General features: G+C 39.7%; 1 protein-coding gene across 2 annotated transcripts in view; it reads right to left on the bottom strand.

Annotated features, from left to right (window-relative positions):
• Positions 1-12,807, bottom strand: part of ZFX (zinc finger protein X-linked) — a 54,605-nt gene extending 41,798 nt beyond the window's left edge. For both annotated transcript variants that reach the window (XM_047076016.1, XM_047076018.1), the window contains exon 1: positions 12,588-12,807. The gene's annotated coding sequence lies outside the window, so the exon portion shown is untranslated. The remainder of the gene's footprint in view (positions 1-12,587) is intronic.

The raw sequence follows: 12,807 nt of genomic DNA, 5'->3' as shown, positions 1-12,807 counted from the left end.
ATGCCAGGACAGAGGAGAAAAGCTTTCTTGATTCCTTTTACAAAATTTTACCATTTTTAAAACCCCTAACAAAAATAATGTAATCAAACTACAAATTTGATTATGAATCCCAAGTGAAGTGTTTGTAAATGTGATCCATCTTGTAAAAAATATGTATGCGCACTCTCATGCACATGCACCTTGACAAAGCATGGTTAGTCTAGAATTCAAAGACAGAGCCAAATAATGGCCTGAATTAACAAGTTAAAAAAAGAAAAACCTAATTTTCTCAACAGATGCCAAAAAGTTGAAATTCAACCTCCATTTCTGTTGTTGTTATTTTGTTTTTGGTAGTATTCTCTCCAGGTTTCGACAGGGTAGAAATAATTTTAAACAATGAGTTAGGATGCCTCCTTTTTTTGTCCCTTTTTAATTTCCCATACTCTGAGAACATCTATTTTTTTTATTTAAGGCTATTCAAATTGGAATAGAAAAACATTTTAACAGTTAAAAAATACAATAGGAATGAAATACAAATACATGCTACAACATGGATGATCCCTGGAAAGAATATGCTAAGTCAAAGAGGCCAAACACAAAAAAAACCACATAATAAATGTCAAGAATAGGCAAATACATAAAAATGGAAAGTAGATTAGTGGTTGTCAGGGGTGGGGGGTGGGGGTAGTGATTGCTAATGGACACAAGGTTTCTTTTGGGGGTGATAAAACGTCCTAAAATTAGTGGTGATGATTTCACACCTTTGAATTTAATAAAAACCACCCAACTGTACATTTTTAAAGGGTGAATCTTATAACAATTTTATAAATTATAAACAACAAAGGAGTATATGCAAATCTTAAACTAGTTCATGTTACAACATGTGTTTTTGGATAAGAGAATGATGTATCAATTTATACAAAAAGGCATGGATTAAAACTAAGGTAAAACACTAAAAGTATTTCTTCTAAAGTCAATTAAGACAAGGATACCCATTATCACTCTTATTAAGATTATATGGGAACTTATAACCAATATGATTAGGTAAGATAATAAAATGCAAAATATAATTATTATTTGAAAGAATTAGACTTATTTATACATGATCTATCTAGGAAATCCAAAAGAATCAACTGAAAAATTACTATCAGTATGATTTCATAAACTGTGCTGGTACAAAATTAATATACTTGAAGACAAAAGCTTTCCTATGTAACACATTTAAATCCCATTGATAAAAATACTTGAAAACTCTAAGTGGGGTTAAAAAACACAAATAGGGGCACCTGGGTGGCTCAGTCTGTTAAGCGTCTGACTCTTGGTTTCCTCTCAGGTCATGATCTTGTGGTTCATGGCTTCAAGCCCGACAGCAGGCTCTGCACTGACAGTGCGAAGCCTGCTTAGGATTCTCTCCCTCTCTCTCTCTGCCCCTCCCCCACTCACACGCACTCTCTCAAAAAAAATAAAGAAGATGTTTCCATTTAAAAAAACACAGATAGGGGTGCCTGGGTGGCTCAGTCGGTTAAGTGTCCGACTTCGGCTCAGGTCATGATCTCACAGTTTGTGAGTTCGAGCCCCGCGTCGGGCTCTGTGCTGACAGCTCAGAGCCTGCAGCCTGCTTCAGATTCTGTGTCTCCCTCTCTCTCCTTTCCTCCCCCACTCACACTCTGTCTCTCTCTCTCAAAAATAAACATCAAAAAATTTAAAAAAATAAAATAAAATAAAAAATAAATTAAAAAACACAGATATATAAAGAAACCAATCTTGCTCTTCAAATCCACAACTACATTGTCAGCTAATCTTTGACAAAACAGGAAAGGATATCCAATGGGAAAAAGATAGTCTTTTCAACAAATGGTGTTGAGAAAACTGGACAGCAACATGCAGAGGAATGAAACAGGACCACTTTCTTACGCCAAACCCAAAAAGAAATGCAAAATAGATACAAGACCTAAATGTGAGACCTGAAATCACAAAAATCCTAAAGGACAACACAGGCAGTAGTACCTCTTTGACATGGGCCACAGCAACTTCTTTCTAGATATGTCTTCTGAGGCAAGAGAAACAAAAGCAAAATTAAACTGTAGAGACTTCATCAAAATAAAAAGTTCTACATGGCAAAGGAAACAACCAGCAAAGCTAAAAGGCAACCCATGGAATGGGAGAAGGTATCTGCAAGTGACATACCTAATAAAGGATTAGTATCCATAATATATAAAAAACTTATAAAACTCAACACCCAAAGAACAAATAACCCAATTTAAAAATGACTAGAAGACATGAAGACACTTTTCCAAAGATGACCCACGGATAGCCAACAGACCCATGAAAAGATGCTCAACATCATTCATCACCAGGAAAATGCAAATCAACACCACAATGAGACAGCACCTCACACCTGTCAGAATGGCTAAAATCAATAACACAAGAAACAACAGGTACTGGTGACGACGTGGAGAAAGGGGAACACTCTTGCACTGTTGGTGGGAATGCAAACTGGTATAGCCACTCTAGAAAACAGTATGGAGGTTCCTCAAAAAGTTAAAAACAGAACTACCCTATGATCCAGCAATCACATTCGTGAGTACTTACCCGAATACGAAAATACTAATTCAAAGGGATACATGTATTCCCATGTTTACAGCAGCATTATCTATAATAACCAAATTATGCAAACAGCTCAAGTGTCCACTGACTGATGAATAAAGAAGATGTGGTGAATATATATACAAGGGAATATTACTAAGTCATAAAAAAGAATGAAATCTTGACATTCGCAATGACATGAACAGAGCTAGAGAGTATATGCTGAGCAAAATAAGTCAGAGAAAGACAAATACCATATGATTTCATTCATATTTAAGAATTTAAGAAATGAAACAAATGGGGGGGTGGTGAGGCAAACAAGAAACAGACTCTTAACTATTCGACCAAACTAATGATTACCAAAGGGAAGGTGGGTGCAGGGGTGGGTTACATAGGTGATGGGGATTAAGGAGCACACTTGTTGTGATAAGCACTAGGTGTTGTATGGATTTGTATGGGAAATTACTGTATTATACACCTGAAATACTATATTCTATTATTTAACCAACTGGAATTTAAATAAAAACTTTTAAAAAATCTTGCTTTTCAGTATGATGAGTCAATAGTATCAATTTTCCCTTAATTAACCTCTACATTCAATCCAAATCCCAATACACTGTTGTTGTAAATCAGGTGACCTTACATATGTAGGTCTACTTTCAGACTATTCTATTCCACTGATCAATCTAGCTTTGTGCCCACTGTTTTAATCACTATAATTTTATAATAAACTTCGATACATAGTAGGGTATGTCTTCCAACTTTTTATTCAAGATTGTCTTTGCTATCCCTGGCCCTTAACATTTCCATATAAATTTGAGAACTGGTATATCCAAAAAAAAAAAAAAAAGTCCTGGTATTTTGATTGGAATTCCATCAAATCTCTATATATCATAACTGATGTCTTTATATAATATTGACACTTCTCATCCATAAACTCTGTTATTTCCCATTATTTTAATTCTTCATTAAGTTCTTAGTAAGGCATTTTACTAAAGATCTTAGTAAAATTTTTATTTATTTATTTTTTATAGTATTATTTATTTACTTTTGAGACAAAGAGAGAACACGAACAGGGGAGAGGCAGAGAGATACAGCAAGACAGAGAATCCCAACCAGGAGATTGACAGCACAGAGCCCAACGTGGGGCTCAAACCCACAAACCGTGAGATCACAACCTGAGCCGAAACCAAGAGTCAGACGCTTAACAGACTGAGCCACCCAGGTAGCCCAGTACGTTTTTATTTAAATTCCAGTTAACATACAGTGCAGTGTTAGTTTCAGGTGCACGATACAGTGATTCAACACTTCCATACAACACATGCTACTTCACCACAAGTGCACTCCTTAATCCTGATCATCTGTTTAACCCATCCCCTCAGGTAACTATCAGTTTGTTCTCTACAGTTTAGAGTCTGTTTCTCGGTTTGCCTCTCTTTCTCTCTTTCCCCTTTGCTTATTTGTTTTGTTTCTTAAATTCCACTTATGAGTTAGATCAGATGGTATCTGTCTTTGACGGACTTATTTCACTTAGCATAACACTCTCTAGCTCCATCCATGTCATTGCAAATGGCAAGATTTCATTCTCTTTTTTTACAGCTGAGTGATAGGTACTGGCTTTTAAATTCGATTTTCAAATTGTTTATTGTTAGTATAGACAAATACAATTAATTTTTGCATATCAATCAATGCTCCCCAATTGTAATGCAGTAAAATCAAAAATGTCCCGCGATAAAACAGGGGAAAAAAGAATCCCATAAATTTGAAAACAAAGTTCTAAAAAATTCAGTGGGCAATAAGAAAATTATGAAAATCACAATATATTTAGAACTAAACAATAAAAATTAATTCACGTCAAAATCACAGCATCTGGTTATAGTTCAGAGGGAAATTTATAGTCTTAAAGGCATATAAGAGCACAGATTAAATATTAATGAGCTAAATCTTCAACTTAAAAATTTAAAATATCAGAATAAATGCAAATAAAATAGAGTGAAAGAAATATTAATCATATTGGCAGGAAGAGCAAGGATCAATAAAAGAACTATTTGGAAAGCCTTAATAATACAATCAAGTTACTGGTAGTACTGATCAGAAAGAAAAGAAATAAATGAAATTAATATTTTAAAGTCATTAGAGAAGCCTATATTTTATACCAATATATTGGAAAATGTGTATTTTTCTGGAATATTGTTCATTTTGTATAAATAAACAAAAAAAAGAAAAGCCAAAATGACTTATCACCATGAAAGTATTACTATATTAAAAACCAAATCAGAAAAGACATGAATTAGACATGAGTTAGACATGAATTCTAACTTTCAAGAAAGATAGTATCTCTATTAAATACAAGTTGTTTCAAAAAAATAATTCATCTTATCAAGTTAGCATAACCTTGTTATCAAAACAAAACAAAGACTACATCAAAATAGACAGGTACATGGCAATGACAAAGGGATGCCAATATCCAGGGAATCCAAAGACAGTTTAAAATAGGAAATCTATTAATGCAATTTATCACACCGATAGATGCGGCAAAAGCACTAAAAAAATCAACTCCTGTTCATGAGGAAAACTCTGAAATGATAAGATAAACTAATAAATAATAACTAGCCCGTCCAAAAACAAATCAATACAGTATGGTATTTGATGATAAAATATTAGAAGCACTCCATTAAAGTACCTAGACAAGGATGCCTCCTACCAATGCTTCCATTCAACACTGTGCTAAAGGCATCGGTCAATGCAGTTCCAAGAAAAATAAAAAAAGAGACACGAGGCAGAAAAGTCATGGAAAAGAAGAAACAAAACCTTCATTATTCACATACAACTACTTAGAAAATATAAAAGAATTAGAAACTATTATTACTCACACATTTCAGTGAATCTAAAGATACTACCAACAAGAAGTTGCATCCTTGCTTTACATACAAAAAAAAAAAAAAAACCCTGACAAACTGATGCCGTACTTTGTTATTTAGAATGTTCAATTTAGATTGAGGCCATTCTTTTAGACTTAGACGTATATTATCAGATCCTGCACATACACAGAAAAGTAGAAGCAAAAAGAAATTGGTAGGGTATTCCTAAAACTTCACATTCAGGGTCCTACCGCGGATTGCTCTTCTACTCAAAGCCAGTCAGTCTTTCTCAACAATATTGCCCTCTGTCAAAAAAGTGTTGGTGATACAGCACTTCTTAAAATGCTCCATTATTATCTATAGGATATTCCTTCCAGTCAGACATCCACTTCGCAATTTATTCTGCCTTCAGTTGTACTGTCTGGCATGAAATAACACCACAGGGTACACGCTCATTTAAGTGGGGACAAAATGAAGAGTCCTGACCAAGTATGTGCACGTGTAGGCAATAATAACTGCATCGGACGACTGCTTGAACAACAGTGTTTATATGGTGATCTACGTCTACTAAAAACCTATTTTGATTTCAGAAATGCTAAAATGTAGAGGGGAAAAGGGCATCTCATAATCTATAAAACATAGTAAGAGAGAAGATCAGCAAGGTTACATGATCAATACATTTAAGTCTGCAGTGTTCGCTATGCATTAGCAGTAACTAAATAAAAATATTAATTAGTAACAAAATCCTATTCACAATAAGAACTGTGTAGTATCTGGCAAAAAAAAAAAAAATCAAAAGTTGTGCAAGAGTTTTATGAAAATCACCAGACCATGCTCAGATTCAAATCATCCCATTTCCACTACTTAGCATATATGTATCTATGTATTTACTCTACAAATTTGATGGAACTACAAAAATCCAATAGTTTTTCACAGACATTGACAAACGGACCCAAAAATAAACAAAGGAAAGAGTTTTAAAATTTCTGAAGAAAAAGAACCTATTATAAAGAAAAAGATTTAGTTATAAAGCTATCATTATTAAATCAGAGTGGTAGAGTCAAACAGACCAATGAAATCAGAAGAGACCAACGAAAAACGGATGTGTCTACATGAGACTACAATAAATCTCAGGAGTTTCATTAGGAATCAGGGGGCAGAAAGGCTCAACGAATCCATATTAAAAAGATAAAATTAGATCCTACATCACACAATAGAGAAAAAAAATTCCAGAAGAATTAAAGACCTAAATCTGAAAAGCACAGCATGGGTATGACTTTAGGGTAAGGGAACAATTTCTTACAGATACAAAAAACATAAGCCATAAACGAAAAAAAACCTGAGAAGACTACCTTCACCTTAGGAAGTCCTACACAAACAAGCTAAAAAAAAAAGCCACAGACTAGGAAATGGTATTTTCAGGATGTATAATTACAAATCATTAGTATTCAAAGTATAAAAAGACTATCCATCAACCAATGAGAAAAAGGAAACAATCCAATAGAAAAATGGACCAAAGATACGCACAAGCAAGTCACAGAATATTCAAATGCCCAATAAATATGGGGGGCAAAAAGCTCAGCCTCAATAGTAATCTAAGAAATGCAAAATGAAAACAGCAACGAGACACAATTTATACTCAACAGATTGGAAAAACTTGCAAAGGCTAATCTTTTGGCAGGAGTCTGGAGAAATACAGGCTCACACGCAGCTGGTGGGAGTGTCAGATGGAACACAATTTGATGATTAGGCAATTCCCAGTAAAGTTGACAAACGCACACTTTTGAATGTAGCAATTCTACATCTATAATCTCCAGAGAGAAGAACCCTGTATAAGGATGTTCACAGCAGCAATGTTTGAAACTGTACAAAACTACAAACATAAAGGCCCCTCCGTAAGAATAGATAAATAAAGCACAGTGTATTTATACATTGAAATATATGAACCAGACTGGTAGCTTTCAAACTTCTTGGTCTCAGGACCCTTTTTACACTCTTAAAAAATGAGGACCCCAAAGAGGTTTTCTCTATGTGGGTTCTATCTATAGATATTTACATTAGAGATTAAATCTTAAACATTTAAAAAATATTTATGAATTCATAAAAACTAACAAGCCAACGGTATATAAACATAACATTTAAAAATAGCTGTTTTTCAAAACAAAAAAATTAGTGAAGAGTAGCATTATTTTACATTTCTGCAAACCTCTTTAAAATAGGCTTAATAGAGAACAGCTGGATTCCCATAACTGCTTCTGTGTTCAACCTATTATGACATCATGTGTCGTGCAGCCTCTGTACAGCATTGTGCAGTGCACACAAGAACGCAGCCAGAACAATCTCAAGGATCCCTGGGAATTCCTACAGCACACTTTGAGAACTGCTGAACTAGATCCACGTACAAAATGGATGAACCTCAAAAACGGTGTTAAGTGAAAAAAAATCCATGAAATGACACACACAGTATGATGCCATTTATGTACAGTTAAAACACAAAAAGCTATACCTGATACTGGGTTTGGTACATATATATCGGGACAATCGTTACTTCAGGCAAAGAAAAGACAGGAATGGGATGGACACTCTTTAAATGAATCTGTGAGATTTTCTTTCTTCAAACAAACAAAAAAGTTATGAAGCAAATATGTAATAAAATATTTAAGATCTGTTAAATCTGAGTGACACTTGCTTTTCAGTAGTTCTGAAATTTTTCACAATTTAAAAATTTTTAATATATTTTTTTAAATCCTAATGGCTGTATATCCACTCCCCAGCTAGTTTTCCTTAAAGTGTTTACACTTTAATAAATGTTACAAGATACCTGGATTTTTATAAAAAATTGTTTGGAAAAATAATCTGACAGGAATAAGAATAGACTGGCCATATTAACCGAACAGTTAAGGAGCCAGGGTTACCCAGCTCATGTGGCGTGCCTTAATATGTATACTCCTTGTGGTCAAGGGACACATAGACTAGATGCTTTAATACTTGAAAACTAATCAACTACAAAGTTTTCTGCACCCAATAACCGAGATAATTGTTTTTAGAGGCAATGACCATGTGCCAGGTACTGCTGGAGGAGAAGAATAAAAGAGAACCTATCTCTACATTCAGAGTTTAGGGGAAAAAATGACAAAAATATAAACACACAGTTAAAATATAATAGCATTAAGTAAATTTAATGCTAAATTAAAGATGTCCACACTGCTATATGAGCTAGAGAAGAATGAGCCGGGAGAAACGACAGTGCAATTAACAAAAAGCAAGCTAGACAGCAAGACTTGTTTGAAGGACTCTGGGCTAAGAAAAAGAAAGAAACAGAAGATTTTCTATAAACAGTCTAGACATCTACAATATACCAGATAAATCTGGTTTCGGCCACGTTGAGACAATAACATACCTGGGTAGGAGATGGTCAGTAGGCAACTGGAAATGCTAGATGAGAAACACGGTAAAGAACACTGAAAACAGGGGCGAAGATTCAAGAAAAAGGACAGAGGATCGACCTTGAGGGAAATCCCAAAACAGAACACTGAGAGAGCACAGAGAATTTCTGAAACAAAGAACACTTTTATTTGATACACCCGATGACATGCCGTGTAAGTTTCTCAATTTCGGAAATAGTGGATTTAGGAATAAGTGCGATGAATAGAAATAAAAGCAATGGCGAAAGGAACAAGAAGACAAGCGAGGTTTTTTAACATGAGCAAACCTAGGAATGTTTCTAAGGAGAGGGAAAGGCACCAGCAGAGTTAGAGGGCAATGATGCAAGCGAGCAGCAGAATCACGGACAGAGCCCTGAGGACAGGCCTGAAGGAGGCCAATTCTTCCTGCAACGAAAGAACGCGAGGAAAGCCTAGGTAGAGACAAGAGGAAGAGCATGCAGTGGAAAGGAAGGAAACTCAGATGCTTAGATCAGATTGTTGTCTATCTTTCTGGTTTAAGTCAGAGATTAGATAATCTCTGCAGAGGCTGAGGGGTTTCAGGACGAGTTGAAGAGTTTTAAGAATAAAAAAGAAAGTCTTGAATCGCCAGTGTGCACAAACACAAATAACACAAGTCGTCAGTGACAATTACGATCCCAGATGGGGTTAAAGAGGAAGCATTTACAAAGAGCAATGTTGACAAAATTTTTTTTGTAATGCTCTGCGGGCACGTTTTTAAAAAAGGAACCTTGCACCTATCTGAAATATACACATAAATTAAAGACTAACACCTCATTTACCCAAAATGGTTGGGTAATAAGGTATTACACCAGTTTTCCAGATCATCAAGGTCTACCCTTTTAGGCAAAAACATTTAACAGTTTCCAATAGAAATCCTTCTGAACTACGTTATTATCTGTCTTCTTAACCATGCAACTTGAATCTCCTTAATCTTAACCATCCACTCATGCTGTCCTGAACACCTACTGCTGCTGTACTGTGTGCGCAGCTACACAATTTTCTCTTTTTTAGAGCTCTTCTACGTCTTTCCCAGCTGTCCAGACATAAAGCAACTGATTCTTCTTCTAAGTTTATGTTTATCCTTACCACCTCAACAACCGCAGCCCACTTGCTTAGCAACTTGCTTCTTGTCGGCCTCCTACAACACACTGTTTCTCCAACTTTTCTAAACCATGGCCCCTTATGATAAACACGAGAATCTTCAGTTCCCTCCCGTCCTCTCACAGAGCATCACTGCTATGACCTCTTGCAGTCCAGGAAAAACGAAAAACTGAAATAACTTTCTAGTGAATACTTATGCTACCTACAGATTTATATCATAAAATTCTAGGAAACACATTCCGCACGTGTGCATCTAGGACAGTCAGATATTAATCAAAACATGAGAAGGCTTGGCTTAGCAAACAGTCCAAGTCCCATATCCAACAAAAGGGTAGTTACTCTCACCAAGGGGAAGAACAGGGGTTGCAAAAGGCCATCTGAAGGCTGCTGCCTTTTTAGTAATCTTTCTTCTAACCTAACTTTTCAAACCGACTTCTTAAAAAAAATTACCATGAGAATACTTACAGGTTCATTGCTTACCTTCGTCAAGAAACCCAGAGCACTAGTGCTGCAATTCTCAACCCCGGAGATTGTGAAAAGTTAGAAACCTCTCACTCTTGTTTACTACAGAAATTGTAACTCAGAGCAAGAAGTTATTTGGAGCGAGAAGTGAGGACAGAAAAGAGGAGCAGCTGTTTAGTACAAACGGATCAGTTAAAAAGTAGCAAAACTGGCTGGCTTAACTTCTGAAGTCCTGATAATCATTCAGGCAGTGAGAACAATGATCCACTTGCTACTCTCATTATTTCCCAACCTGGAAAACTTTTTCTAGTCCAGTGGAGCCGCTAAGTGAACACAAAGCCCAGCTCAGGTGTGTCACCACCCTACCTGAGGGCTTTCCTGCCTCCCCTGTCATATAAGCCCCTCCACCTGGCAAGCAAGTCCTTCCACCTTTTCTAGCCGGGATTCCCACCCCACCCCCCACTTCACCATCTACTCCTGCCAAAACATCCCCCTCCCCAAATTCTTGCTCTTTTGCGAAGAAACTTCACCCTTGAAATGCCCTTTCCCCACCCCCACCTGTGCCTAACAAAGTCCTACCCAACCTTAAGTAACCTCAAAACGTCACCTACTTGAGGAACCCTTTCCTCATGCTCCAAACGGAAACCCTGCCTTCCTCTGGAACCCCAGTAATCGGTTGTACCTTTTACGCCAGCACTTCAGCGCATTTCACCTCGTCCCATCCGCCTCTGAACAACCACCGTCTGCATTACAAGAACCTTTCTAATCTTTATCACTCAGCAGCACAGCGCATCACTAACACTGGGTTCTGAGTTTACGGGGGAGTCGTGCAGTATGCAATCAAACGCCCTTTAACGGACGAGATGCCACTTAAAAATTTTCAAATTAAATAAACTAACACACAGGACAAGCACATGAACGATACTGCATCAAGAAAATTTTAAAAACCTGTGTCCTTCTCGCTCCTCAAAAAAAGTTCACACCAAGAGATCACTAATTGCTTAGACGCCCCCTGTGAGGAAAGTTGTTTTCAAATAAGCAAGTTGCAAAGACTCCTTAAGAAACTTATTCCTCCGTTTTCGTGCTGTGCAATTTACACTTTTCCCCCTACTGGATAGAACAGTTGTGAGAACTCATTTCCTATCAAATTTTATCTTTATTTCTTTATTCAGATACTCGAGAAAACATTTGAGCGTTGGAAAACAACCGCATCGAGGGCACCATGATAGCCACGTATGACATGGAGTGAAAATAAAATGTGGAGTTCCATTTGCCGTAGTGAACCCAGATGCCTGGGCTGCCACCCGTCCCGACGGCTCCCCGGGTGGCTACAGGAGGAGAAAGGCGCGGGGCCAGGAACGCTGAGGGACGAGATGGCCGCCTGCGGCAGCTCAGTTAAAATGCAGCGGAAGCAGCAACCAGTCACGGGGCTGCGGCAGGCAGGGCAGCAAGGTGGCGCTGCCGCCGAGCGCCTAGAGCCTGAGCGCCCATCATGGCGGCAAGGGCAATGGCCGCTGTGGGGAGCGAGCACGCCCCCTCCGCGCGCACACGCTGCCGTGCCGGGCCTCGGGGGCCCGTCACCGGAGCCGCCGCCGCCGCCGCCGCCGCCGCCGCCCGCTCTCCGACCCCCCCTCACGGGCTGTAGCGGAATTTTCTCTTCAGACGCCGCCTTCAAGATGGCGGCTCCCCCTCCCGACAACCCCCTCAATCTTCCCCTGCAGCAGGCGCCGAGCCGCCGCCATCTTGTCCCCCGTCCCTCCCCCCCTCGCCGATATTTACATAGCGAAAATCGGCCCGGCCGGCCTGCGGCCTTCACCTCACGCCTGCAGCCTTCGCCTCCTTGCCAGGCCTCGCCCCCGCGCGGTGCCCCCGGCAGGCCGCGGCGCCGACCCGACGCCCCTCCGCCGCCTCCCGGGCCACCGGGCGACCCTCCCCCAACCTCCGCCCGTTCACGGAGCGCGCCTCCGCCGCCGCTCGGGGCAGCCGGGCTCCTCCCCGGGCCTAACTGCGGCCTCCTCGGGGCCTGCTCGGCGCCACGCGCCGCACCGCCCGGCCTAGCGCGGAAGGGCGCCTCGCGGGCCGCCGACCAGGCCGGGACCAGGCCGCTGCGCGCGCGCTAGGCCCCACGGCCGCGGCGGCGCCCGGAACTCACCGGACGGGCGTGCGGGCGGTCGGCGACGGTGGCGGGTGCTGCAGGCCGGCCTTTCTCTGGAGCACTGGGCCGGGCTCCGGCTGGTGGGGCGGGCGGAGGGAGGGAGGAGGGGCCGAGCTCGGAGCTGACAAAAAGCGGCCCAGCTCCCCGGCACGGGCCCGCCGTCAGCACGTCACGTCACCGCCCGGGAGAGAGACCCAGGAAAATGCGGAAGGGTAGA

This window comes from Lynx rufus, unplaced genomic scaffold, assembly GCF_022079265.1.
Source record: "Lynx rufus isolate CCGP_SWC_20201006 ecotype Redwood Valley unplaced genomic scaffold, mLynRuf1.p SCAF_14, whole genome shotgun sequence".
NCBI classification, from domain to species: Eukaryota; Metazoa; Chordata; class Mammalia; order Carnivora; family Felidae; genus Lynx; species Lynx rufus.
This window is presented reverse-complemented; position numbering and strand designations above follow the sequence as displayed.